Raw genomic sequence first — 26,003 nt, 5'->3', positions numbered from 1 at the left:
TCCGACTGTTGTGTTTTGGTCGGCATAGGGTCCCCTAACTGCAAGATACGAGTCTCCTCTTCTTTATCAGCCAACTCCTTCCGTATCCGTCTAAGAATTCCCACCTCCTTAGCTATACACACACCCCCTAATCACAAATTTCAATCCCTCCCACAGGGTGCCCACCGAGGTCACCAACCCCTCATTAACCTCAAAGTAAGAATCAATAGCGGCCGACAGTTCCTCTCTAAACACTGCATCTGATAGACCCTCACTTGTAAATTTCCAGGAAGGCCTCGACCCCCCTCACGCCCTCAGGCGGATAGTCGGCAGAACGGGAGTGTGATCCGAGAGGGTACGCACCATTTTCTCCACCCCAGTCGTGAGCCCCAACAGTGGATGGGATACCACAAAATAATCTAAGCGTGTAACCGAATTATGTGGAGCCGAGGAGTGTGTGTATTGGCCGAGCACCAGGTTCCACACTCTCCATATGTCCTCCATCCACCATACCACTAGCATTCCCCGTATCCGGTCAGTGCTTCTACCGTCCACCCCCTCCCCCCCCCCCCCCCAACCACCCAGGCGCAGGGCACTGCCCTTCCAGTCCCGGGACGGGTCCAGGACTGTATTGAAATCCCCTGCCCACAAAATCTCCCCTTCAGGGATATCCCCCCAATTGCCTCTAAATCCACTGCAGAGTCTGTCGAATCTTGATTAGGCCCGTAGTAGCATATCAGCGTATTTAACTTCCCCCTGGATTATCCCCAGCACTATCAATGCCCTGCCATCCCCATCCTTCAGAACCCGGGTCAACTGAAATCCAACCATACTATGTATCAGGATGGCCACCCCCCTAGAATAGGAGGAGTAAGTCGAAAAGTACCTATGGCACCCCCAACTCTTACCGAATCTGGACTGTGTCTGCCGTTAAGAGGGTCTCCTGGAGGAAGGCCCCCCCCCACCTGATGACGTCCCAGGTATTGCAGAACCTTCCAGCATTTGGGGAGTTATTAAAACCCCTAACGTTCTAGGTCATGAGGTTAAGTGTCGCCATCAAAGGATGTTCTAACAAAAGCGCTTAAGGCACCCTGCATCTGCATGTATTCCAGTGTCACCTGTACTGTAACGCCCCCACCCACCACCAACTACCCCCCAACTTGTCGGTGTCCTGTCCCCCCCCCTTCAGCACCTCTATCCCACGCCCCCCCAGAGTGACCAAGCCCCCCTCCCCCTCAAGACACCACAACCTTCCAACCCAGTAATAACCCCAACCATAAGGAAATTATCAAGCTCTCGCTTGGGGGAAAATTAGGAGCCGACCCTCCCTGCACACCCAAGTTTAGCGTACCCCAAACTCTCCACTCCAGTAGATACCACCACCAGGTAAATGCGCTTCTGCCATGGATCCAGAGGAAAATCATGCATCGTCATCCTGGGAGACCGGAGACCGTGGCAACATATCTAGAAAGGAGCAAGCCTCTACCGGGGTGTGGAAGAAGAACGATTTGCCTTTATGCTCCACTCTCAGTTTGGCCGGAAACAACGTAGCGTATTTCATGCCCTTCTCTCAGTCTCTTATTGACCGCAATAAATATCCTTCTGGACGCCTGCACCTTAATCAGAGAAATCGGGAAAGAATCGGATTGTGTCGTCTTTGTAGTAGACTGTGCCTTTCTCCCTTGCCTTGCTGAGGACCACATCCCTGTCCCTATAGTTTAGCAGACGGGCAATTAATGGGCGGGGAGGAGCCCCCGGAACGGGTTTTCTGCCACTCGGGATCCTGTGTGCCCTTTCCACCACGCATAGTGATGAGAAGCCCTCCGAAACCAATGCTTCACGAAGAATCTCCTCCACCAATTCCTTCATGTGCTTCCGGTCCTATAGGCCCACTATCCGAGCGCGATTCCAAATCTTCCTGTTTCTCCGTAAGCTCTTTCCGCGCCCTCTTGACCTCAGACATGCCCCTGGACGTGGAAGCCCCCTCATCCTCCATTCTCGAGACCCTGCCCTCAGCCTCATCAAGTCTCTCCCTGTGCTTGTCAAGCCTTACTTGCATATGGTCCACTTTGCAGGTCAGCGAGTCCAACTTCCTGCCCAAAGACTGGATGTCCGATTATAACTACAAGAACATCGTCTTAATGTCCTGAAAGGCTGTTGCGTGGTCCACAGGGAGTGCAGAGGGTTGATCCTCCTGCAGCTCCTCAGCTGGTTTATTACTCATCACTTGCGTTGTCATCTCAAAATTCAATTTGGCTTGCTGCTTTCCGCCCTTGCCAGTTTTAGACATGTTGGGCTCCAAAGGCTGTGGAGCAACACCCGGAGCCGGGGGGAATCAGAGTAGAGTTGACAGTGACTGAGCGCGGGCCCTGCACCCCGGTGGCAGGAGCCTCACCGACACACAAGGATCAACAGCCCCCTCAGCCCAGTGTAGACCGTAACGAGGAGCTCCGTGGAGATGTGAGGTGGGCTGTCACCCCCTGGGTATTTTATGGGCGCTCGCGCAGTATAACCTACTACCAGCCTGCGCAGCTCCCAGCCACCAGTTTGAGATCCAGAAACCCCACACAGAGGCCGCCGTCTTGAATATTCCACTCCTCAGCCCTCTGGGGTGTACCACTGGACAGCCACCTACCGCAGTGACCCCCTCACCAAGACCACAGTACACTAGGTGGCACACCACTGCACACAGCCGCCACCTCAGCTCTGTGCCACCATCAAACAAGCTGCACTGTATTGTGAGGCCAGCGCGTTATCAGACACCTCCAAGCTCCAGGTATACCCAGGACCAAGCCAACTTCCGAATTGCTCTCGCTCCCTGGTATCGCCACAAGCCGTCGCCTCCCCCAGCACTGTGTGGGTCCCCCCGAACTACAGCGGGTAACGCACGCAGACCTCAGCTGCCAAACCAAAGCGGGGTTCCTCCAGCCAGCCCGCACTGCACGCACGGGACACTCAATGCATGCTGCGGGTATCCTCAGATCAGGCTGATGGGGGCAGCAGGACCGTTCCTCCTCCACTGCCGACGGTGCACCGCTGGTCTCCTCACTCACACAGCAGCCCCCATGCACTCCAGAGCAGCCTCATCAAGGGAAGAGGGGGTTGGGTGGTAACAACCCTCTCCCCCGGCGACCGCAGAGCTCCACCGCCCCCGCACTGTCCCAGACAGGCCCCGTCAGGCCTTTGTGTCCTCTTCTGATGGGCGGACATATACAGCCGGCCGGCAGACGATCAATGCCCATGCAGGAGGCCCCGTACTGGTCGCGCCACCAGCGACCGCTGCAGCTCCCTCACTGCTCGGCGGGAGTCTGCTGCGCACCTCGTTCACTCCGCAGACTTCGCGGGCCCCGCAGCTACAGAACCCCGGCTCTCCGATGTCCAATATCTGCCTGGGCGGGCCCCCACAGGTCACGCCACCAGTGTCTGCCGCAGCACTCCCCCCCCCCCCCCCAACTCGGCAGGAATCCACAGCGCTCTCCAACTGCTCCACAAGCCCCACAGTATGGGCTTCCCAGGCTCAGATTTAACCGGAGAAAACACCTACAGGATCCCAGCACCTCCTCCAGCACGTTGCCGACGATTAAATATGAGCAGAAGTCTGGATACCGTCCAGATCCTCTACCGGATTTCTGTGTGCAGCAGAGGTTCACAGGCTGGCGGCCATCTTGGTTGGGCTCGCTAGCGCCCCCTCCTAGACACTCTGTTTTGGGAAGTGGTGTAAGCTGACAGGGCCACTAGGTGTACCTTGATTAAATTAAATACTAAACCAGAGTCTAGTAGGTAAATCATATAGTGGAGAATGTTAGATGGGGAGCATTTAATTGGGTTGGATTGTGATCTGCACCAGACAACAAACCTTCTCCACTTGTTAAAGTAACAGTGTCTGGTGTTGGGTTTCCGTGCTTCCTTCGAGGATATCCATACACCCCCGAGGAAGGTTTAGGTGCCCAAACTCTGACTTCAGGAAGCAAGCTGGCAAATTCATAGAGTGAGGATGGAGTGTTGTCCCCTCATGCTGGGACAGCATGTTAAAAGGGGAAGAAGCTTGACTGGTTTGCACATTGCTAGTTTGAGTAGGTGTGGAAACCATGGTAGTATTGCCCACATGGTAGCGATCAGAGTTACTTGTTCCTGGTGATTCTTGTGCACTATCCTGCTGAGGAGTGGTGTCGGTGGAAAAAGCATAAGCAAACCATGACCAAATCATCCACAGGGCGTACCCTTGGAATCTGGTTGGGGAAACCTGGATGCAAAGTCTGGGAATTGTGCTTTTGTGTTTGTTGAGAACAAATCTATAGGGGGATTGTCCCACAGGGAGAGGATTTGGTCTACAAAGTCTTTGTGGATTTGCTACTCGTGTTCTTCGGGTAGAGGACTTCTGCTCACAGTGTCTGCTGGAGTATTGAGTTCCCCTGGAACATGTTGAGAGACTAGGAACATGTTCAGCTTAAGTGCCCACTTCCACATTTTCTGGGATAGCCTGGAGAGATTTGGAGAGAGTGTGTCTCCCTGCTTGTTTAGGTAGAACATGGCAGTGGTGCTGTCTGCGAGGCCTTGCACTGTTTGAGCTACTAGATGCTGTTGAAAAGCTTGCTGTGCCTTGAGAACTGCTGGGCGTTCTAGAAGGCTTATGTGGTTTTGGGCTGTAGTCTGTGTCCACTGGCTGTGAGCTGTGTGATGAAAGTAATCAGCTCCCCACACGGAGAGTGAAGCATCTGTAGTTAGTATTGCTTGAACTGCTGGATTGCGAAAGGGTTTTCCTTTTAGCAAGTTGCCCTTCGACCACCAGCGAAGACCCTGTACTAGGTTTAGCGAAACAACCACTAGAATGTCCCACTGACCACTTACCCGAGACCATTGTTTTGCCAACCACTCCTACATTGGGCGAATGCGCATCTGTGCGTGTGGAACTAGGTAAATGCATGAGGCCATAATCCCAAGCGGGCGATAGTGAGTTAATTGCAACAGCATTGTTTGTACTCTCTCGCTTGAGGGGGAAGACCAACTCATCTTTATGATTGCTCACAGGAATAGTTTTACTTGACTGGGGACGAGACTTTATTTCTTCTCATTGATTTAGAATCACAATTGGAACAGACGATTGATTGTTCTCTGGGTGTTGTGTTAGCATATTTGAGGAGTTTCTCCTGTTATCAGCCAGTTGTCTATATAAGGGCACACTGAGATTGGCTCTTTGTGCAAGTGTGCCACTACCACTGCTAGTACCTTTGTGAACACCCTTGGAGCTGAGGCTATCCAGAAGGGGAGCACCTTGAATTGGTAATGTTCTCCCGCTATCTGGAAACGCAGATACTTTGTGTGCTGGGAACATTGAAATATTAAAGTATGCATCTTGCATGTCCAATGTTGCCATGAAATCCCTGTTTTAAGAGGAATTACCTCCTGGATTGTTTTCATGTGAAATGTATCTGTTCGCTGGGAGCCGGTCTATTACGGGGCGCATTGTTAAGTCTTTCTTTGGCACAAGGAAGTACGTTGAATAGATACCCTTGTTTACCTAGTTTGCTCGTACTACTGCTATGGTGTCTTTTTCCAGCAGCGCTTTCACCTCCTCCAGAAATATGCACTTTTCTTCTGGTGTAATTTTTCTGTGTCTTGCCGGGTGGTTGAGTGGTCTCTGCAGCAGCTCTATGCTGTATTTACCCATCACAGTGGATAACACCCACTTTTGCAAAGTGATTCCATCCCATCCGTGGGTGAATTGTGAGATGCAAACTCCTGGAGGAGCATGGGTGGGGACCTGGAGCAGGGCATCATTGTTTGAGGGTACTGGAGCCGCTGGTGGAGGAGGCACTACCTCTGCTCCGGGACCTTTTGTAGCCTCTTTGAAAGTTGGAAGACTGTCCCTGCGAGTTGCCCCATGATGGAGATTTGTTTCCCTGAGCAAAGTTAGAGGAACGCTGAGGGCCTTGCCCACAGAGGAATCTTATTGTGCTAAATCTGGACAAAAGGTTTATTGGACAGTTGTCCTTGTGATTTCAAGGTGTTATATTCCGCCTTGACACTCAAGTGCATTGTCAACTGCCTTGCCGAACAGGGCATTTGGCTCGATGGGCATACTGAGTAGCATGGCCTGCGTCGCTAGCTTAAACCCCAACTGCCTCAGCCAGGAATGACGTTTAATTAACATGTCTTCGGCTGTGATGCGGCCTGCATTGTCCATGGCATCCAAATTATTTTTTTTTTAATGCAGTTGCCCACTTCCTTGCACTCTGATACAGTTTTTAAAAGCAGAGACTTTAGTGGTTCTCGGATGGCCTCAATTTGTTGTTCTAGCGCGTTTCACATATGGCACTCCTAGGTAGGCAGAAGAGTGGTATTATTGGCAATCCTGGTTTGATAGGCAGCTGTTGGGGAGAATCCTCATAAATGTGCTCATTCCCTTCACCTTAGAGACCCTCATCAACTTTGCTGGATTTTGAGGAGTGTTAGGGAGAATTCTCTTTTTAGGCTGAATTTCCTAACCTAGTGAGTCCCCCAGCAGCTTTGCTGGATTTCTGGAGTTTGTTTTTTTCTCCTGCCAAGAGTGAGACTCTTTTTCTCCCACTCTTGGACATGATTTATGGTGTTCCTTTGACTGTTAATGTGTTTTATTGTCTATGGGGTCCTTTACTCCATAGGGTCTCATGTGTTTTTACTATATGTGTTACACAGCACCCTCCGTGCAGTAACACAGGGGTGTCATAGTGACACCCCACCATAGACTCCATACCCTGGGACTGACTACTGTCTCCCAGGGCATGTAAAGTCACCATTGGCTTTACTAGTCCCAAATTATTAACAGAAACCAGTACAAACCATCATATTGTGGACGTACTGGTCGGGGCAATTCAATTGCCCCGGGGTCTGTTAGTCGAGGGGGCACGTCTCCGTCCCCCCTGATCGAGTTTTGGCTGGTGGCAGTGGATACTACTTTTTATATTCGACCGCAAATATTTCCCTATGGGATTTTCCCATTGTTCGGGGCTACCAACTTTAATGATTTATTTCTCATAGCCTCGAACATACCGCCAGTTTATTTAATATTAATTCACCGGTTGGTATTTTTTGCCAGGACTCGATTCTAAAATGGCGTTTGTGTTCTCTTCTGTGACTCCAACCCAAGTCGAGCCCTTTGTTCTACTTTTTGGCGGGCTTCTCCACAGAAGCCTCCAAAAGTGGTGCCACTCTGTCTGGGTACCACAGGGGGTGTGGGAGGGGATTTAGGCACCCTGGACTGAGTTACCTTGGTAACTCAAGTCGCACTTGCGTGTGATTGGCCCAAGTGGTGAGCCGGCCGGCTCACCACTTAGCATGTTTGATTGACAGCTAGGCTGAGTGAATGGGGGTGTGCTGCATAAAAGCAGGGCTTTTGGGACTGGAACTTCAGAAGTTGCCACAGGACCTGAGAATCCAACGAGGGATGAGCAGACCTACCACAACGACACCACCAGTGAAGCCCTGCGTAACCGACTCACCACTTCCCGACGACAGAGAAGATCTCCCGGCTGGAGAGGCTTCTTCCCCTGACTGGTGGGCACAACCAGTTTACCTTCTTCTCTTCGCACCCCAGACCGGTTTGTGGTCGAACTGCCCGTGCCAAGCACCCCGGCAGCCGGATAGCCACTTACCACTGAACCGCGCATCAACGGACCGCTCCTTGTACCTGAGAAACTCCACGGCTGGTTTCTTCCCTGGCAGTGCAACGGACTCCTGTCTTCCTCCTCGACGAGATCCTCTCTTCCCCCGGACGAAGCACCGACTTGCATCCCCTGCCAGGAACAACTGCCCCCGCTGGCGTGTTCTCACCACTTTAAGGTACCGTGTCCGCCAGGCCTCCCTTTCTAAAGATTGCAACAAGGTAATAATAACCCCTTAACCTTCTGGACTGTGCTGGCCGCCTTGACCCTCTAACTGGTCCCTTTCTTTGGTCCAACTCCTTTTTGAACCGTTACAAGACTTTTGTGCACTGCAACGTGTGACCTTGGACACATTTCGTTTTGATCCTCTTAAAGTGGATCCAGCCTATTGAACTCTAACTTCACGGTTTTACTTTGCCTTCCTCTCTTCTTGTGTTCTTGTAAAAGTGTTGGGACCTGTTTCAATTTATTCTCTGTTTTTCTCTCCCTTTTAAAAACAAATTATTAGAGTGCCATCTACGTTAAGCGCTCACCGCTGTCTGAAAATAAGTGGGCCTTTACTTAAGACTTGTCTAAAATTCTCTTAAGGGAGTGTATATCTTTTAGGGACCGTGTTTGTGAATTGCCTGTGCGTTTTTCTAGATGTGGTTTTAAATAAATAATGATATCTCTTTTACACCAAGCCCTGGTCAGTGTTTACTTGTTCTATTGTGTTCTCTTGACCTATTGTGAATACTCTGTATACTGCCTAACTCTTCTTGAGGGAAGTCTGACTGCTCAGCCACAGCTACCAAGTGAATCTGTGTGGTACAGACTGCTACCAAGTGGGTTTACTGCCAAACACCTGTAGTCCTAAATCTTTTGCAATGGTCCCAGAGGGAACTGCACAGGTTTCTGCCTAACAGCTCGCACCGGTCCACCAATGTTAAGGATCTGCACCAGTCAAACTGTCCATCCAGCCATGGATAGCCACCAACCCAAACATCTTTCCTATTGAAAAGGCTGGTGGCAGTGGTTTTACAACGAACTACCATGATCAATAACGGGAGCCATGGTTTTCATGATGGTGCCTTAAGCCCCTTTGTTTAAACGGGTCCCGGTCTTTTTTTTTTTTTTTTCGGCGTTACTTTTTGGAAAGGTCCTTCTAGTATTTGTCTCTGCATGCCAAACCAGGTTTGGTCCCTTTGTGTGCCTTTGGCGGGCTTCAGGACTGAAGACCACCTCTGGTGTCCGAGTGTCTGAGGTGTGCAGGAGGCGAGGGAGGTGCCCAAAACTCCCTGTGCTTAGTCTCCTAGGAGACCCAAATGCACTCTGGCATGATTGGCTGGCTGACTGTCCGGCAAGGACTGCCACCCTGCTGGGTGAGTGTCAGCTAGGCTTGAATGAAAAGGAGAGAACTGTTTAAAAGGCGAGTCTCGGACTGGAAAGCAGAGTTGACCACTGGAACAAAAGCACCGAAGAAGAGCTGGAAGAGGACGGCTGCTGCAACTCCTGGACCGTTGGTTTGCCCGGTGAAGCCCTGCTGCAGGTCCGAATTTCCAAACTCCATTCAACAAAGAAGCTCCTTCAAGGAGGGCTTCTTCCTCTGAGTTGGTGGGACCAATCAACTCATAAGACACCTGGATACCATTCTCAAGGCTGGTTAGGATTAACCAGGAAGAGGGACACCAGCTTGTGTTCTTGAATCTACAGCTACTGGAACTGAAGTGACTCCATCTTGTTTGCTTCTTGTCCCCACGACTGAGGCTCAGGGACAGTGAGATCCGCAGGAACTGCCAGGAACGAACGACTTCAGCTGCCTTTGTTTCTTCATACAAGTACTGTGCCAAGCTGATTGAGAGAACGCCACTCTCGCGGTGAAAGTTCGTGAAACTTTCACATCTTGCAGGCCTAATCAGCTTGTGACCCAGAAATGATTATTTTTCGCCTAAACTACTTCCGAGAACCGTTGCTAAGATTTTACCGTTTGATGCCAGAACTGCTCTTTCCTATCCAGAACACTAGCCCATTGACTTTGGCTTGTCCTATTGACTTGAATTGAACTCTTCTGGTGAAATGAAACTATTTACACTGTCTAACAAGTATATGCGATCTATTCTACTTAACTTGTCCCTTTTGCTCACTGCTAAGTAACTGAACTGCCATTTGGCTCCTATTTCAGGGGAGCTCAAACTGTCTCAAAATCTTTTTGCATTGAAGTGTATTGGTATATAATATTAAGTCTGTTTATTAACTTAACACATACATAACAAGTTACCTCCTTCTAGTGAAATGTTTTCTAAATGATTGTGTAATAAATTAATAAGTGTTTTACCAAGAAACCTTGAGTATATGTGTCTACTTGAACCACTGTGATTGAAAGTCCTCTGTGTAATTGCTTGTACTGCTCACATTCACTCTTGAGATAAGCCTGGCTGCTCATCTCGCTACCAAAAACTGTGTGGTACAGACTTCTGCCAAAGGTTTGTCTGGCTTACACTTGTAGTCCTAATTGTATATGGTGGTCACAGAGGGTACTGCATGCAATTCTGCCTAACAGCAGCTGAGGATTGTACTTTTTGGCCAAAAGAGCAAATCTTTTAGCTTTGTCAGGTGGGGGCTCAGTGGAGGCCAGAGGTGTGCCTGCTCTCTTCCTGGTTGTGGTGACGACCAGGGTGTCTGGTTTTAACTGACCTCTGATCTACAGTGGGTCAGTAGGGACCAGTCTGAAGACCTTCTCAATGCAGAGGTTGACCGCTCTAGTGAGGTTTGGTGTGAGGAGAGAAGGTTGAATACACCTTTGTACCAATGGTAGGATGGGGATTACATTGTGTAGCTGACTTTCTGTCTCGCAGGATGTTCTCAAAGTCCTGGTCATGTTGGGCCTCCTGAGTATCAATTGTGAAGTGTTGGGCGGCCCTGAGGAGCAGCTTCTTGTACTGGAGCTGGTCGTCAATCGGTGAGTCAGCCACTGGCTGATCTTGATTGTCTGGGATTGGATGACTTGGATGTCTACGTCATCATCTTAATACTGGTCCTGAATATACTGGTCTCCCTGTGAACCTGACTTGAGAATCTGGAGGGGTCTACAATGTAGAGATCCTCTGATGGATCCTGGAACTTTGAGGAAGCGTCAGTTTGGGTGGCGGTGCCGGGCTGTGAAGTGTCCAGGCGTGACACCTTGGCAGGTGGTTCATCCCGGGCTACTCTTTCCCCTTGTGCGGAGACCCGAGGGCTTCTAAATTCTTCAGGATGGCAGTCCACGAAGTCTACAATTCAGGATATCCTCCTCATAACCCTGTCAAAGCTTTCTGTTGTCCACTCCATTGACCTAGGAAATAATGATGGGTTAGGAGCGTCTTGCGTCTTGCAGGGGTGTAGGCTCCTTATGATTCAGGGTCTCTGAAAGGGTGTCTTTAGAGGGAGTACAGCCGCTATCTTGCGAGGTAGAGGGCTGGGATGTTTTTGACGTCTTGGACCTTAAAAGCGTGACCGGGACATGCTTTTTGATGAGTTACATCATTTTGGACGCGTTTGAAGGGGGCATCGAAAATGGATTGCCACGTGCCCTCTGGTGCGCAAAAGGAGGGACTTTTTAGGTATGGTGTCTGAAACAGACTTGGTCGGTGCCTGTTTAGGACACCTGTCGTGCGGCGAACGCGATGGCCTAGAGGACAGGGATGACCTGGAGGACCTCTCGTTCGACACTGCATGGCCATGAACGGTCGAGGACGTGTTCGGCTGTGGGGTATGGGCTTAGTGTGGCGTGATGTATGTGTGCCTTTGTCGTCGGGTGTTTTCTCCGTCTCAGGACTGCTGGCCTGCTTACTGGAGTCAGGGCCTCACACGTGGTATTCTTTCGAACCCAGATCGCCCTTGGCGTTACTTAAGACGTTGATGATGCCATCACTGGATTCTCCCACCACGTCTATGGAGGCCTCAGCCTGCACGGCCCAGCGCTTGGTTCTACGGTACTTTCATGTTTTAGGACGAAAGGGCCTGCAGGACTTGCTGTTCTTTTCGGGGTGATCCCTTGGTAGACAGTGATTGCACACTGTGTTTTTCCAAGGTTATTTCCTATTACAAGATGGGCAGAATTTAAATGGTGTGCTTTCCATAGCCGGTGGAAAAGGCAGCACATCACTGGAAGGGAATAGAAGGGGTCAGATTAGGCATTCTATAAAAGCCAAATAAGTGTATGAAATCCCCCCACTCTCCAATGGGCGAGGCCCGGTGAGGTCTCTGTAGGCCGCAGTCAATGTCTGTCGAGACTGTTGTTGGCATCAGTGACGATGCATCCCTCCGTCGAAGGCTGCCAAAGTTCACACTGTGGAAAGCGATGGATGGGCAGTTGTCGACAGAATAGTAAGAAGTCTAATTTTAAACTTTTAATAATCAAAAGGCTTTAGCCAAAATAACTCTGCAAACTAGCGACTGACTATGATGGCAGAAAAACCAATCTGAGGGACCTAAACACGTAAAGGACCATGGGTACAGTAGACGTCACTAGGGATAGCATTACTAACACTCCCAGTGACGCCCCTTTTCGAGCTTCGAAAACAAAGCATGTAATACTCTGCGACTACCACTAGATGCCAGCCTATGCATAGCATGTGATCGAAGCAGATCCACAAGTCTCAGAAGAACAAATTATTTTCTTACCTGGTAACGTTCTTTCACTGGGATGTTCCTCCGACGTATTCCACATCTCTGACAGTAATGTCCCCAGCTGTGCCGCTTCGGAAAATAATTTCGGCGTCGGTGTCCTGCGTCGATGACGTCGATACGCTGTCCCTCGAGGGCCTCTGTCGAGAGCCGATGTTATATGTAGGACGCATGATGCCTGTAGCCTCAGTTGTAGTTTTTTCCCCAGAACGTGTGGCACCAATCTTCTGCCAGTATGAATACAGAAAGCCTTGGGAAACGTAAGCTGCAATCGCATAAGAATTCTGTAGAGGGGCAAGCTGGGAGGGTTTGATGTGGAATATGTCGGAGAAACATCCCATCGAAATAACTTTACCAGGTAAGAAAGTAACTTGTTCTTCGAGAGGATTGTGTCCTCCAACGTATTCCACATCTCTGACAGACTCCCAAAGCAGTACCAACGTATGGAGGTGGGGAAAGAATTTTGAATTTTAGAATGCCCAATCAAATTGCTGAATAGAGGACCGCCTTACCAAAGGCCAAATCCTGCCCATGGATGGAATCCAGGGAATAGTGTCTCACCAAAGTATGGACAGAGGCCCATGTGGCTGCTTCACAGATATTACGAATGGGAACACCCCTCTGCAGAGCAGTGGAGGCAGCCACATCCCTAGTAGAATGAGCCCGTACGCCTACCGGAGGGTCCTTACCAGCCAAACGGTAACATTCAGAGACCGTCAAAATGATCCATCTGGACAAGGTCGGCTTAGAAACAGCTTGACCTAAACGCCTTCCAGCGTATCCAACAAAGAGCTGATCGTCCACTCTGACCCGGGACATCCGTGAGAGATAGAAACTCAAAGCTCTTCTAGGATCCAACCTATGGAGCCTCTCCTCTCTTCCTTACCAGGATGTGGAGGATAAAACGCTGGAAGAATTACCTTCTGGCTCAAATGAAATTCCGACACAACCTTTGAAAGAAAAGAAGGACGAACCCTAAGGACAACCCTGAAAAGGTTGGCTTGGCGGAAAGTGCCTGCAACTCACTCACTCTGCGAGCGGAAGTAACCACAACTAAAAATACAGTCTTAAAGGACAACAGTCTCAATGGACAAGAATGTAAGGGCTCAAACAGAGCTCCCATTAGGAACTTTAGAACTAAATTCAAATCCCATCCCGGCAACTGGAAAGGTGACGGTGGAAACACATTAGTTACCCCTTTGAGAAACTGAGCAATCAAAGGAATCTTAAAATAAGAACACTTCTCCGACGAGCGCTTAAATATGGACAGCGCCGCCTGGTAACCCTTAATGGTACCCACTTGCAGGTCCTTGTGGGCTAATGAAAGCAAAAAAGACAGAACCACAGGAATTGAAAAGGATCCAAATTCTGTACCCTGCACCAGTCGCAGAACTTTCTCCAACAGCAACGGTACAGGGATTTTTTTGCTGGCCTTCTGGCTGAAGGCAACACCTCCATCACGTCTTCGTGGAGGTCCCAATCCTTATACCTCAATCTTTCAGATACCAAGCATGAAGGCTGAGGGACTGGACCTCGGAATGGAGAACCCGACCCCCCTCCCGTGAGAGCAGATAGTCTCGGTAGGGAAGACTGCGTGGAGGGCAGATGGACATGTCTAGAAGGTCCAGATAACACGCTCTCCTGGCAACACTTGCGGAGTGCCGGGGGAAAGCATATGCTAATTTCCCCTCACCAGGTCATCAGAAGTGCATTCCCCTTGGATCCTTTCTGGGGAAACCTGGACACAGTCTTGGCATGGCGTGTTTTCCAGGGTTGTGAAAAGTTCTATCTCTGAGAACCCCCAGTTTGAGAAGATGTTCAGCATGTCTGTGTTTAGTTGTCATTCGTGCTACGAGTGCAGCATTGTACTCCTGCTTAGGTCTGCCAGAGAATCGAGCACCCTTGAAACATGTGATGTAGTGCCCATTGCCAGATGTTCTGGGCTAGTCTGGACAGCCCTGGAGAATGTGCACCCCCCTGTTTACATAAAACATGGACGTGGTACTGTCTGTCAGGACTAGGACTGTCTTGTGCGCTAGCCGAGTCTTGAAGGCTTGAAGTGTTTTGAGAATAGCTAGTAGTTCGAGAAAGTTGATGTGCTTCCTGGTTAGCGCCTGTGTCCACAGGCTGTGGAGCAGTGTGATGCAGAAAGTGAGTGCCCCACCCAGTCTTCGATGCATCGGTCGTGAGAGTGGCCTCGATCACAGGTGTGTGGAAAGGTTGTCAGTTTAGCAGATTGTCTCTGCTCCACCACAGTAGCGATTGAACCAGAGATTGCGAAACCACCACTAGAATGCTCCAAAACCCGCTTGCTTGCGACCATGGTTTCACTATCCACACTTGCATTGGATGCATGCGAAGCCTGGCATGAGGCACTGGGTAGAAGCAGGAAGCCATCATTCACAGCAAGTGCATTGCCTTTCGTACCATCACCTGACGACCGGCTATGTAATGAGGCTTTTGAAACCGCATGTTTTGGACCCTCTCGTAGGAGGGGTAGACTAGTCCAACTTCTGTTTTGATTAGTACCCCCAGACATTGCTTTACTTGGCTGGGCTCTAGACTGGACTTCTTTTAGTTTATGGAGAAGCCCAATTGGAACAGCAGATTGACAATTTGCTGCGTGTTTTGAAGGCACCTGTGGGGAGAGTCCCCAGTAATTAGCCAATCTTCAATGTAAGGGTACACTGGAATGGACTGCCTGCGTAAGTGGGTGGCCACCACGGCTAGGACCTTTGTGAATACTATGGGGGCTGACTCAATGCCGAATGGTAGCACCTTGACTTGGTAGTGCTCATCTTCCAATTTGAATCTGAGGTATTGTTTCTGTGCTGGCAAAATTGAAATATGAAAGTATGATTCCTTCATGTACAATATTGCCATGTAATCCCCTATTTTCAATAGTGGGATGACTTCATGTAGCGTTGTCATCCTGAATTTTTGAGGTTTGACATGTGTTTGCAGGGCGCATGTCCGGTAGTGGGCGCATTGTTAGATCCTTCGTTGGAACAAGTACGTACATTGAATAAATACCTTGGTTTTGTTCCAAGAAGGGCACCAACTCGATGGATCCTTTCTGTAATAGTATTTGGATCTCCTCCTCGAGGATGTGGAGGTATTCGGACATTCGCCCTACACGCGGTGGATGGTGGCAAGATGTTTTGAGGAATTCTGAGCCTCCTTTGACCACAGTATGGAGGAACCAGTGGTCTGATGCTATTCCCTCCCATTGCTGGGCGAAGAGTGTTACGAGATCCCTGTGTGGGGACTCATGGGAGGGAATGTGGATCGGCATGTCATTTGGAGGCAGGTGCTGCGCCCCTAAAAACTGCAGCTCTGCCTTTCCCGAAGCGAAACCCACGCTGCTGGTACTGGTGGAATGACTGACCATGCGGGCTGTAAAAGGAGGCACTAGACATGCTTGCTCCAGCTTAGCCTTGCTTTCCTGAGCCTTGCGGCAAAGTTTACAGTGTGTGTGTTTAACACTCCTCTAGGCATAAAGGGCTTGTTGGATATCTGACCAAGGGTCTTGATGGTCTCATGCTCCTTTTTTGCAGTCTACAGCTGGTCAGCTTTGCCAAAGGGGAGACCCGCCTCGATGGGCATGTTGATTAAGGCAGCATGTGAAACTGGCTTAAATCCATAGTTTCTGAGGCAGGAATGTCTTTTTAAGAGAGAACCCTCTGCAATAACCCTTCTGGAGGTGGAATCCAAGACATTTTTTTTACACATTTCATCAAACAAATCTGCCAGCCAACATGTGGCAATATTCAAGTTTAAAACACATCAAAAGTAAAGACAAAACGTACCCATTCCCCCCACCCACCAAAACCCAAGCCCGCCCCCCCGCCACGAGCTACCTGAGTTACAAAGAGCGAAAGGTACACGAAGATCAGAGTTAGGACACAAAACTTAGTGAGGCTTTTCAACACAAAATCCGTGTTTTAGGGTTCCAAAAGCTTGCGCGAGGTCTGGTGGGCTGCCAGAATACAAACCACCTTCCCCGAACCTCAAGCCTCCTCCCCACACCCAGCTGCTCAGTTTCAGGGCGTCGCATTCCGTACTTACCAAAACAACAGTCCAGTCCTGCAGAAAAGAAGACATGTTATCGTTAACTATGGCCGACATTTTTTCATATGTAAAAATTGACAATAACTTAATGAGCCACTCCGCCTTAGAGGGGGCATGGGGACTTTTCCATTTTTGAGCCAATGCCATTCTCCCAGCCCGTAACATAGCCCTCATCACCCTGGTAAAGGACTCAGAGTCGCTGTCAGGCAAAGGAGTGCCCAGAAGAACTTCCAAGGGGTGAAGAGAGGGGCACGTTCCCAGACAGCTCTTGATCCAACTAAGCAGTTCTGCCCAAAAAACCTGAACAACCGGGCAATTCCACCACATGTGGAACCGAGTACCACGAAGAGAGCATTCCCTGGGACACATTGGAGATACCTTGGCAAACATCCTAGATAAGGTAGCTGGGGGACAGTACCACAAGTGGAGAATCTTGAAATTATGCTCCATAGCTGCTGTATACAAACCCACCCCGAAAATTGAACTGAAGACCCCCTGCCATGTGCGATCGTCAAGGGTAAAGCCCAGCCTCTCCTCCCAGATGCGCATGAACAGCTGTCGACCCTCTAGGTTAGCTGTAACCAGCACGTTGTAAATCTTAGAGAGAGAACTCTTCCTGGACTTAGCATCCACAAGAATTCTCTCAAATGGGGTTAAGGGACGGGACAAATCAGCCCGCCAACCAGCCTGGGTAAGGATACCTTTAAGCCACAAGTATTCAAAAATGGAAAGCGGCTTTTCACGCTACACCTCCGACAACTGGCCAAACTCAAAATCGCCATGACGAAAGAGTTGTGCCGCCCTCTCCACCCCCTGGTCCGACCACGACTGGGTCTCTCGAAATCCTCTGGATCCCAAACTGATTGGGGGACCTCAGAGAAGAAATGGGAGAAGGCCAAGAAGAAAGGATCTTATTATCCCTATTAGGCTTCCAGGACGCCCACAGAACTGACAAAATTGGGTGTAATTTAGCCCTCATTGGGAGGGAACGCGGATGCGCCCACAGTAAATCCCTAACTTTGAAAGGGTGGACCTGAACATCCTCGACATAATCCAGTATGTCCTAAGGTCGTCCCTCAGATGTTCTAGCATCACCCTAGCTGAGCTGCCTTATAATAGTTTAAAATCAGGGAGACCGAACCCTCCGTGAGACTTTGGGAGGGTCAGGGTGGAGTATTTCACTCTTGCCCTCTTGCCATTCCAAACAAATTGCAAAAGACGAGATTGCAGCGAGTCAAAAAAGGAGTCTGGGACAATGCAAGGAAGGGACGAAAGAGAGGAGACAGGGGAGTACATTCATTTTAATAGTAACCATACGCCCAAACCAAGAGAGAGTGAGAGGTGCCCATCTTGTCAAATCACTAAAGATCTTAGCCTGAAGGGGTAGAAAATTAAACTCATACAATTTGTTTAAATCTCTAGGGATATTAGTGCCCAAGTTCCTAGTTGATTCCCACTCTACTATCATCCCCAACACCTCTGATTTACCACTAATCTCTCGGTCTAGCCGGCCCATTGGCATAATACATGATTTGGATACATTGATCCTAAATCCTGAAAACGCCCCTAAAAAGTGAATCAAATCTAGCAGGTTCGGGAGGGATCCATGAAGCCCGGTCAGGTACGCTAAGATATCATCTGCAAAAAGGGATAGTTTGAATTCACAGTCCCCACACTGCACCCCGGAAATACCACCATCGGCTCTGACCGCAATGGCAAAAGGCTCCATTGCCAGAGCATCCAAAAGAGGGGAGAGGGGGCACCCCTGCCGAGTGCCTCTGGAGAGCAAAAAACCAGCCAAAGTACAGCCATTCACCAATACCCGCGCCGAGAGGCCATTGTACAAGGCAGCGACCCACTTGCAGAATTTGAAACCCAGACCCATTTTACGCAGCACCTTCCCCATGTATGGCCATTCGACACGATCGAAGGCTTTTTCAGAGTCAAGCGAGAGAAGGTAAGCCTCCAAATCCCGCTTAGACACCCCATACATAAGGTCCAGGGTTTTCCTTACGTTATCAGAGCCCTGACGTCCGGGGATGAAGCCTACTTGGTCTCCATGGACTAGAGAGGGAAGGAGAGTGGACAATCTATTCGCCAGCAGTTTAGCTAATATTTTAACATCAACATTAAGAAGAGAGATGGGCCTATAGGATTGACAAAACGAGGGATCCTTCCCTTCTTTAGGGAGCACCACTATGAGTGCAGACATCATGGTCTCTGGGAGAGAGACAGAGTCCAGGGCCACGTTGTACACTCTAGATAGAAAGGGGGCAAACGAGGATCGGAAGGCCTTATAAAAGCGGACCGAGAAACCGTTGTCTCCTGGTGCAGTACCACTCTTCAAAGATGCAATAGTATCAATTACTTCTTGAGACGAGATGGGGTGCTCTAGAGATCCCGAGGTTTCCCGAGCTAGGCAAGGGATAGGAAGGGAGCCCAGGAAACGGTCTACTTCCGTACCATCCCCACGATATTCTGAAGCATTGAGACCCTCATAATACTGCCTAACCTGCTCCGCTATTTGGCTATCCTGCAACCCAATTAACCCTCCTGCTGTTACGCCACTCTCGTAGGCTAGAATCTTGTCTGCTTTTTCCCCTCTCTCCATGTATCGCTGTTTTAAAAACGCCAGCTTTCTCTCGGTCTGAACTACAAGGAGGGCGGATAGTTTTGCCCTGAGGCTCTGAAGCGCCTCTCGCTGACTTGGGGCAATCTGCATTTTCAACTTACCCCCCGGTTGGATAGCGGCGATCTGCTCCCTCAGCTTAAACTCCTCCCTCGCCCTCTTTCTCCTAGCTCCCATTTCCATCAGGGTACCTCTAATCGTGGCCTTAAATGCGTCCCAAACACAACTAATCTCCACCTCCTCCGTTTTGTTAAGGCTAAAGAATTACTCTATAGAATCTAGTAAGGACTGTCTCAGCTCCTTATCCATTAGCAACAAGTGATTGCATATCCACCTCGACTTACTCAGGGGATGGGATTCCCAAGTTACCTCGGACCAGATCATGATCGGATCATGGGACAGTCTCCACCCCGAAATCGTAAACACAATCTCGTATCGTAGAATCCACCAAAAGATAATCAATCCTAGAGAAGGATTGATGCACTCTGGAATAATACGTAAAGAGGGATTCGCGGTTGCGTCCAACCGGGTGCGCATCCAAAAGGCCCAGCTCACCATTGATTCGATTGAATGAGTCTGCCATCTTCCATTGGGATCTTAGGTCGGGGCAGGGGTTAGGGGAACTCCTATCGTTATCCGGACTCAGAACCATGTTAAATTAAGGCACCTTCAGCAAATCCCCCTATTTTCTCCCTCAATCATTCCCAAAAGACATCTTGCCCTTCGTTCGGAGCATACACACCCACAAAAGTGAAAAGAAGGCCTTTCATCTCGCCCTTAACCATGATGTAACGCCCTTCCGGGTCAGCTTTATGAGATTTAGGGGAGAAGAGAGCATTCGGAGAAATCAACAGGGCAACCCCCCGCTTTTTCGCCACATAGGAAGCTCGAAACACTTGCTGGACAGCCCTAAACCTAAACGCTGGCTCCCTCCCTTTGACCCAATGAGATTCCTGCAGGAAGAGGAAATTAAGTTTTAGTGTAACAAATTCCCTCAACACCAAGGATCTCTTAGTCAGAGAGTTCAGGCCTCGCACATTTAAGGACCCCACCGACACCAACTGCAGAGAATCACCCATAAGAAAAGACAAATAAATCTTCCGCCTCCACAAGGGAGACTAATGGAATTGCCCGGCCCCCTGACTTCCGTGCCCATATGTAGCCCCAATAAGGACTTGTGTAACCCCAAAAACCAAGTAGACCCGAGAGCAAGAAACAACCCACCACAACCCCCAAAAAGAATACCCACTTCAAACATCCACCCCCCGTACCCTTCCCCACCAAAAGAACCCCCATCTACCTCCCACCCAACCTATCCCTGAGCGCCTGTAACGGTTGTGAGAACCAGTTGCCGCATCACCAGGCCGCCAAGGATCGCCTCCACCTGGGCAAATTACGCCAACAGAAGACCGGTAATGTCCACAGCTGTGCTGCTTTGGAAAATCTTTGGCGTCTGCGTCGATGCGCCGTCCCCGAGGACCTCCTCCGACGGCCGACGTCACCCGATGTGATAAGTAGGACGCACAAAGCCCATAGCCTCAGTTATAGTTTTTTCCCCAGAACGTGTGCCACCAGTTTTCTGCCAGTCAGACACACAAGGCCATGCGGAACGCAAGCTGCAATCGCAAAAGAAATTCTGCAGCGGGGAAGGCAGGGAGGGAGCGATATGGAATACGTCGGACCATCCCATCGAAAGAACGTTACCAGGTTAAAAAAAAGTAACTTGTTTTTCGAGGGGATTGGGTCCTGTGACGTATTCCCTATCTATGACAGACTCCCAAAGCAGTACCAAGCAAGGAGGTGGGAAAAAATTCAGAACACAAATTTAGCATGCCCAATCAAATTGCGGAATAGAGGACTGCCTTGCCAAAGGCCAGATCCTGCCCTCTGATGGAATCGAGGGAGTAGTGACGTACCAAAGTATGTACTGAAGCCCAGGTGGCTGCATCACAGATGTGACGAATAGGAACTCCCCTCTGCAGGGCAGTAGACGCAGCCACTCCCCTGGTAGAATGGGCCCGCAAGCCAGCCGGAGGATCCTTACCCGCCAAGCGGTAACACTCGGAGATAGCTAAAATAATCCAACGAGACAAAGTCTGTTTCGTCACAGCTTGTCCCAAACGATTTCCAGCGTAACCAATGAAAAGTTGATCGTCCACTCTGACCCGGGACATCTGCGAAATATAAAAGCTCAACGCTCTCCTAGGATCAAGCCTATGGAGCCTCTCTCCTCTTCCTTACCAGGATGTGGAGGAGGATAGAACGCCGGAAGAACAACCTTCAGACTCCAATGAAACTCCGAAACCACCTTCGGAAGAAAAGAAGGACGAACTCTAAGGACAACCCTGTCCTTATGAACACAGTGAAGGGTGGCTTAACTTAAAGTGCCTGTAACTCACTCACTCACTCTGCGAGCGGAAGTAACCGCAACCAAAAACACAGTTTTCAGAGTTAATAGCCGCAAAGGGCAAGAATGTAAAGGCTCAAACGGAGCACCCATAAGAAACTTAAGAACAAGGTTCAAATCCCAACCGGGCACCAGAAAAGGTGACGGAGGGAACACATTAGTGAGCCCTTTCAAAAACTGCAAAATTAAAGGAATCTTAAAATAGGAAGACTCTTCAGACGAGCGCTTAAATATGGACAGCGCCGCCAGGTAACCTTTAATGGTCCCCACTTGCAAGCCCCTGTGGGCCAAAGAAAGCAAAAAAGACAGAACCATGGGAATGTCACATTCAAAAGGATCCACATTCTTAACTCTGCACCAGTCGCAGAACTTTCTCCGACGGCAACGGTACAGAGACTTTGTTGCCAGCCACCTGGCCGCGAGCAACACCTCCATCACGTCTTCAGGGAGGTCCCAATCCTTATACCTCAACCTTTCAGAAGCCAAGTGTGAAGGTTGAGGGATCTAACCTCTGGATGGAGAACCTGACCCCCCCCCCTCCCGTGAGAGCAGATCGTCTCTGTAGGGAAGACAGCGTGGAGGGCAGATGGACAAGTCGAGAAGGTCCGGGTACCACGTCCTCCGGGCCCACGCCGGAGCAATGAGGATCATCCGGGAACCGAACCTCCGTAACCTCCGCAGTACTTGCGGAATGACGGGGACTGGAGGAAACGCGTACAGCAGTGGGAATGACCATTCCACCACGAACGCGTCTCCTAAGGCTCCTTTTGGAGGAAATTCCTGTGAGCAAAACCTTTCGCACTACCGGTTGACACTGGAGGCGAAGAGATCCACTTGAGGGGTCCCCCAAAGCTCCCACTCGTGAGAGATCGTGCTCTGCCTGCTCAGAGCGTCCGCCGTCTCGTTGTCTCCGGCCAGATGAACAGCCGAGATCGAAACATCCTGCTGGATGGCCCAGAACTCGAGCTGCATTGCCTCCATGCACAGCGGAAGTGACCCTACCCCCCCCTTTTGTTGAGGTAGTGCATGGCCTCCGTGTTGTCCGTTAGAATCAGGACACTCTTTCCACGCACAGTCGCCAGAAAAGCCTTCAGGGCTAGCCTGACGGCCCTCAGCTCCAACAGATTGATATGGAGTCTGGACTCCGACGGAGACCAACGACTGCTGACTGTCAACTCGTTGGCATGAGCTCCCCATCCCGTGAGGGATGCGTCCGTCACGATCGTCACCTCTGGCCGGGGCAGCCAAAATGGGGCCCCCTTCATCAGATTGCCTTCGACGGCCCACCACAGAAGGTTCTGGGCTACCGAGGGCAGCACCTGAACAGGGTCCGACAGCCTGCTGGAGGACTGAGACCACTGGAGCTTGAGTGCCCACTGCAAAGATCTCATCCGCAGACGAGCCTCGGGCACCAAAAGAATACAGGATGCCATGAGGCAGAGGAGTCTCAAGAACTCGAACGCTGGGAGATCCTGGGCAAATTGAAACTTGTTCACCATCTGCTGAATGTGAAGAGCCCTCACCCGGGGAGGAAAACACTGCCCCAGGGACGTGTCTAGCACTGCTCCGATGTACAGGAGCCGCTGCGTTGGTGTCAAATGGGACTTCTTTAAATTGAGGGAGAAGCCAAGCCTGTGAAGGGAGTGGCAGGTGACGGACAGATGATCCAGGACTTGCTCGGGAGAGCTCCCCCTGATCAACCAATCGTCCAGGTAGGGGTAGACGTGAATCCCCCCTTTCCTGAGATGCGCTGCCACCACCACCGCGAACCTCAGGTACTTCTTGTGCCTGGGATGAATCGGCACATGGAAGTAAGCATCCTTGAGGTCGAGAGACACCAACCAGTCCTGAAGTTGAAGGGCCTGGAAGACTTGAAAGTCACCATCTTGAACTTGTCCTTCCTCAGGAGTTTGTTCAAACCGCGCAAGTCCGTGATGGGTCTCAATACCCCGTCTTTCTTCGAAATCAAAAAATAAGGCGAATACCATCCCTTGTTCCTCTCCGCTACAGGCACCAGTTCTATGGCGCCTTTCTTCAGCAGGGCTTGAATTTCCTGCGAAAGGAGGGGATCCGGACTCTTCAAAGAGAGGTTCCCTGGTGGATTGTCGTGAGGCCTCTGCCGAAAAGGAAGACCGTAGCCGTGGGTTATGATCTCCAGAACCCACACATCCGAAGTAATGGCTTGCCACTCTACAAGATGCTGCGCCAGCCTTCCCCCAACCGGCGAACCATGGGACCTAGCCTCATGACCTGAGTGGTAGCGGCTGCGGCGTTGCCTGAGGGCAAAGAGGCAACTTCCCGCGCAGCCTTGGCACCTCGAGTACCTTTGTTTCCACCTCTGGTGCTCTTACGATGGCCTCTGACTGCTAGCTCCCCTCGCTTTACTGAAGGATGAGTAATAGCGAAAGGAACCTCCCCTCCATTGCTGTCCCCTAGGACGAAAAGGCAGAGGTTGGCGAACTGCAGCGCCCAACGACTTCGCTGCAGCTTTGGAGGTCTGCAACCTCTCAAGGCTCTCGTCAGCCTTGCTGCCAAAAAGGTGTTCACCGTCAAAGGGCATGTTGAGGAGCCGGGCTGCACATCAGGAGCGAACCCAGACTTCCGCAACCACGCAAACCTGCGCATTTCGGTGCTCGCCGCCATGGACCGGCTGAAACAATCTGCCAAGCCTAAACCCGACTGAACGGCCTCACACGTGGCATCCTTGCCATCCTGAACCATAGCAAGGAAACCATCCCGTTCGTCCCCTTCGGGAATATGTTCAGCCGCTAATGCAACACAGTTCCACAGAGTGTGTGTGACACGAGACAAGGCACATATGGAGTTGGCCGCTTGAAGCGCCATACCCCCCCGTAGAAAACACTTTCTTCGCCCAGCTGTCAAAACGTTTGTCGTCCCTATCCGGAGGGATGGTAGGATACAACGCCTGCTTTGCCGGGGCCGTAGCCGCCTGCACCACCAAACTCTCTAGAGTGGGTGGTCTAGACAAGTAGCAGGGGTCGCTACTGGCTGGACGGTATTTTCGCGACAAAGACTTGCCCACTGCCGGGAGACTCTTCCGGGGCAGTCCAAGCCGCCGCCACCCTTCTCTGCAGAGCCATATGAAAAGGCAAAACCCGGTCAGTGGGGGGACCAAGATCAAGGATGTCTGTGAGATCATCCTGAACGAACTCCCCTGGGGGAGCAGACCAACCCAAGTACTCGGTGACCCGAGACATAAGGCGCCGGTATGAAGAATCGGCATGAGTGCCAGGCTCCGGCCTACAAAACTCCACCTCCAGAGAGGTGTCCAGTCCACTGGCATCATGCAGTGACTGCCTCAGGTCATCAAACTGGCTTTGGCCGAGATTAGCTCATCTGGGACCGAAACCGGAACCAAGCCGTCATCAGAGCCTTCATCACCCTCTGAAATGTACTCCAGGCGGGGAGAGCAAGACCCCTGGGGACCAAAGCAGTGCCCGACCTTAGCCAGAGCCTTCCTAGGGGCTAATCCCGTGACATAGGGCCCCTTCAACACCGCCTCGAAAGGCGTCGAACGAGTCGGCGCCGACAGAAAAGGCATCGAGCGAATCGGCGTCAGCTGCAGCGCCGCCAGCATTGGCGGCATCGACACAGGCCTCGAAGGTGGAGCTCCGAGCGTGTCTCTCGACGACCCCCTCGGAGGCGGAGCCTCGAGAGAAATAGTCGACGACCTCGGCGCCACGGACGTCGACGTCTTCTTCGAAGACGGCACAGGATCACGCGGTCTTGAGCGCGTCGAGGACCGGGTCATGGAACGGCATGGCGAGAACAGCTACCCTTGTCCGAGCAGGACCTCTCCCACGAGCCGTGCCGACCGCCCGAGCCCAAAGGCGTACGAGCGGTGTCTCTCGACCGGTGCAGACCGACCCCACTCGGAGGCGCGGACGGACCAGTGCCCTGCGATTCAAGAATCGCTAGCATCTGCTTCCCGAAGGAAGCCCATTCCTCCGGTGTCGCTTGCATGGAGGGATAAGCGACCCGCCGACGGGCGGAGTCCTCGGAAGAGGACGGGGAAGGCGACCGATGCCGGCGCTTCCGGGAATGCCTCGAAGGAGACCCACTGGACTTCCGACGATGACGCGGAGAGTCGCCCCTCGAGTCATCCGTCGAAAGCCCCGCAGACCTCGACTTCCGGGGCTTAGACACCCAGCCTACCGACAGCTTCTTCTTGCGTTCCCGCAAGGCCTTTGCCGTGAGCGACTGGCAGTCGACACAGTCGTTCGTATCGTGGGCCTCCCCGAGGCACCAGAGGCAGGCGTTGTGCGAGTCCGTGACCGACATCTTGGACCTACAGTCCCTGCAGTTCTTGAAGCCCGGACGCGGGGTTGAAGATGAGAAAGACATCGCCACAAACAGGTCTTCACAACAAACCGAACAGGTTCAACGAACCGAGAATTGAAAACAGCAAATTCCAACGAGTCGAGGTGTACCGAGATTCACGAAGCGAACACGTTCGCGGGAAAAAACGGAACTGAGGCTATGGGCGTCGTGCGTCCTACTTATCACATCGGGTGACGTCGGCCGCCGGAGGAGGTCCTCGGGGACGGCGCATCTACACAGGACGCATATGCCAAAGATTTTCCGAAGCAGCACCGCTGTGGACATAACCTGT

The 26,003-nt window shown here is 51.0% G+C and overlaps 1 protein-coding gene across 1 annotated transcript in view; it reads right to left on the bottom strand.

Moving 5' to 3' along the window:
- Positions 1-26,003, bottom strand: part of BAZ1A (bromodomain adjacent to zinc finger domain 1A) — a 956,777-nt gene that overhangs the window by 42,121 nt on the left and 888,653 nt on the right. The window lies entirely within an intron of this gene.

The sequence above is a fragment of the Ambystoma mexicanum genome, chromosome 14, assembly GCF_040938575.1.
Source record: "Ambystoma mexicanum isolate Mex_15411 chromosome 14, UKY_AmexF1_1, whole genome shotgun sequence".
Lineage (NCBI taxonomy): Eukaryota > Metazoa > Chordata > Amphibia > Caudata > Ambystomatidae > Ambystoma > Ambystoma mexicanum.
The sequence above is the reverse complement of the archived record's forward strand: the minus strand, read 5'-3'. Positions and strand labels throughout refer to the sequence as shown.